The 3807-nt window shown below is 41.3% G+C and overlaps 1 pseudogene; it reads left to right on the top strand.

Moving 5' to 3' along the window:
• Positions 1-2390: 2390 nt before the first annotated feature.
• Positions 2391-3478, top strand: LOC103000555 (olfactory receptor 8B12-like; annotated as a pseudogene).
• The last annotated feature ends 329 nt before the right edge of the window (positions 3479-3807 follow it).

Here is a 3807-nt window from a genome sequence, read left to right as displayed (position 1 = left end):
GGAGCTAATGGAGACTGTTTCACATGAAGCCCTCTCAGATGCCATCTTTTCTCGCTGGTCAGGTTTGTGCTTCTTACGGAGCTGGGAATCCTATGATAGGTAGGGATTGGTTTGGGACCATACTTGTACAACTCCAATGGACTACCAGAAGTCTGAGAGCTAATGCACATGCATGAGACGTATTTGCAAAGACATTTTATCATATGTAAATCTTCACATGCCCTGTGATGTTTTATGTATAATATATAATTTAAGTTAGAAATAAATAGAAGAAAGTCATTCTCAGAGATTGAAGTTTTGGAAAGGTGACAGTACTATACAAATAGAAAAACAAAACAGGTTTTTTTTTTTTGCTTTTGCTTTTGCTTTTGCTTTCTGCTTGTACTGGAGCAAGGCATCAGGTAACATGGCTTTAGAGAAACCCTGCTTAAGATGCATTTGGAAATGGGGTTGCCCTGGCAACTGTCTCTGAAGTAACAAAATCCCCTAAGAGCTTTCTGAGAACCCCTCAAAGTCTTCTTCGTACTTGGAACTCAAGGAGAGCCTATTTTAATTTCATTTTAATGAATTATCTTTCTTCATTTTTAACTTTTGTGCAGTGGGACTGAGATTCATTAGGGTTACTTTGGGACATGGAAAATTCTAAATGTATATCAAAAAGATAAGGCACCATCACTGCGGAGTCTTAGCTGAGGGGAAGTAAGTCCTCACTGATGTATGCGCACAAACTCATAAACATACACAGGCCTGAGTGCAGTGATTTTAGTTAGACTTGCTTGAAGGAAGACAGACTTCTGCCTTTATATTTTGATTTCATAACTTTTGTAAGAGGACTTCTGCCATTAACCCAGGACCAGAAACCTCTCTAATCCACCAGCACACCAAACCTCAAATTTCCCCACATCAAGATTTATTTCTTGGCTATGAAATCTGTCGTCCTTAATATATAAAAGCCCCTGGTAAGAGGTGCAGAGTACAAGTTGCCTCTGTAGTCCCTATTTGAATGAAGTTCCTTCCTGAGAACTATTTGAGAACGTGTGCAATTTACAGTAGCCAGGACTGATGTCTAGAGACAAAGCGGGTGCCATCAGTAACACACATTAAGTATCTTTAAGAAGCCCAGCAACGTCCCTGGTCCCTATCAAGTTTAGAGTTGGACAGACCAGAGTCTGACTTAAGATTCTGGAACCTACAATCTGTGTGTGTGTCTCCTTTCAAAGTGAAGATTAATAGGTCTAGCCTATTAATAGGTTGTTGTGAGGAATTAATGAGATAAAATTATTTGTGTATTGCTTTGGATCCTTCGTATCAGGGTCCTGGGTCAGATACAGTGTTTGGTACACAGTAAGTGCTCAAAACAAAGTAGCAAGAATTATTTTTCCCACATTGCTTTGCCCTTAAATGTGCTGAAAAAATGTAAACTCTGTAAAGGAATAGGCTGTTAAAAGCCGTGTCAAGCATTATCAAAGATGTAAATAAACATTTCTTCTTCCTTAGGGAAGGTGGTCTCTGAAGCAGTGATCCTGAGGGAGTCTCTTGTAACTAGGTCAACTGAGATCTCTCATCCAGAATAAAACTCTTTAGTCTCCTGTGCATTAGGAAAGGATGCTGTTTCATCCCTGGAAGCTGGACAAGAGGCTTGGGGCAAAGCCACAATTAGAGATCTTGTTCTTCTGCTCAGCAAGAGAATCAAGATAAACTAGAGGTTTTGATCCTTAAAGTAGAGAAGCAGAAGCAGAGGCCTCTGAGCTCCGAGTTTTCACCTTCTTTTCACCAGGGCATTTGAGTCTCCATGAAGGAGATGGATGAGAGCCAGTGGAGCACAGCAGTGTGACTCCAAGCAGAAGGAGGGTGAGTGCCTGCTGACCTGATCTGTCCTGTGGCAGCGTGGTTACAAGCTCAAACGCTGTGAACCAGACGACCTGTATTCATTCACCTTCTGCTGCAACTCAGAAGCACTGGGACTTGTGCAAGTCACTTAAACCCAGTGTCTTCATCTGTCATATGGGGATAATCACAATGACACACAGCATTTAGATCAATGCCTCTCCTCTAGTTGGTGCTCAGTAAGTGTCCCTTTTCTTTTTCTCAAAGTTAATTAATAACTTTACATTATGACTCCATTATTATTGTCACATAATAATTCCATAGCCATTCCAGCCAAACACCCTGGGCACACAACCTCATCTTCTTGCTCTGCTGAGTTCTGGCCCCAAGGTGGAAGGCCTAGGCAGGGTTGAATGGCGTCCACGTCTCAAGAGTCACCCTAGAGAAGGGCTTACATCCTTGACCAAGGGCTGTAGAATGGAGGAAGTGCACAGAAGGGACCCTTACTCTGGAGGTAAATTTCACCCACAGGTTACTAGGATGGTTCAAGGTACTTGGGGACCATGAAAAGAGAGACACAGGTATGATGAAATGCCATCTTCTTGAAGTTCAAAAATCTCTCTGTTCAAATGCCATTCTCAAGAAGGGTTTTTTTTTTCCCCTCTTTTTTTCTGAACAACTCTTCTTTTTCCCTCACAAATTCTCCTAGAGGAGAACGGCTGCAGATAATATCTCCTCTGTGACAGAGTTTATCCTCGCAGGCTTAACAAACCAGCCAGGACTCCAGATCCCCTCTTCTTCTTATTTCTAGGTTTCTACACGGTCACCGTAGTGGGGAACCTGGGATTGATAACCTTGATTGGACTGAATTCTCACCTTCATATTCCCATGTACTTTTTCCTCTTCAACTTGTCCTTCACAGATTTTAGTTTCTCTACTGCCATCTTCCCCAAAATGCTGACAAGTTTTGTCCCAAAGAAGAACATCATTTCCTGTGCAGGGTGTATGACTCAGCTCTTTTTCTTTTGTTTTTTTCTCTTTTCTGAATCCTTCATCCTGTCAGCGATGGCATATGACCGCTAGGTCGCCATCTGTAAACCACTGGTGTACACGGTCACTATGTCTCCTCAGGTGTGTTTATTCCTTTTGTTGGGGGTCTATGGGATGGGGGTTTTGGGGGCTGTGGCTCATACAGGAAATATGGTATTTCTGACTTTTTGTGCCAACAACCTTGTCAATCACTATATGTGTGACATCATTCCCCTCCTTGAGCTCTCCTGCAATAGCTCTTACATAAACGTACTAGTTGTCTTTATTGCTGTGACTATTGGCATTGGGGTGCCTTTTGTTGCCATTTTTCCCTCTTATGGTTTTCACTCTTTTCAGCATTTTCCACATTAGCTCCACTGAGGGAAGGTCCAAAGCCTTCAGTACTTGCAGTTCCCACATAATTGCAGTTTCTCTTTTCTTTGGGTCAGGAGCTTTTATGTACCTCAAACCACCTTCTATTTTACCTCTTGACCAGGGGAAAGTGTCCTCCCTATTTTATACCATTGTTGTGCCCATGTTCAACCCATTAATCTATAGCCTGAGGAATAAGGATGTCAAATTTGCCCTGAAGAAAACCTTGGGCAGAATAACCTTCTCTTGAAGAAATACTAGAAATTGAGAAATAGGATCCAAGATTTTTTACTGGAGTGTTTATTATTATTATTATTATTACTATTACTATTGTTGTTGTTATTATTTGGTGTGGACCCCAAGCTCCAGTGCTTCCTTTCTATTCTATATGTAGAAGAGATTTTAACTCTTTCCCAAGTGGATTTATCCTCCTTCACCCTCATTTCCCAACTCTTTCTTCTTTATTTTACAAAAATAGTTGGTACTATTGAATGGGACTTAGGAGTCATTTAATCCAGTGCCTTTATATAATACATCACACTCTGGAGACTCAGAAATGTTTGTATGTTGCCCAAGAAC

This window comes from Balaenoptera acutorostrata, chromosome 9 (genome assembly GCF_949987535.1).
Source record: "Balaenoptera acutorostrata chromosome 9, mBalAcu1.1, whole genome shotgun sequence".
Classification (NCBI taxonomy): domain Eukaryota; kingdom Metazoa; phylum Chordata; class Mammalia; order Artiodactyla; family Balaenopteridae; genus Balaenoptera; species Balaenoptera acutorostrata.
Note: the sequence above shows the minus strand (reverse complement) of the source record. Positions and strands in the feature narration are given on the sequence as shown.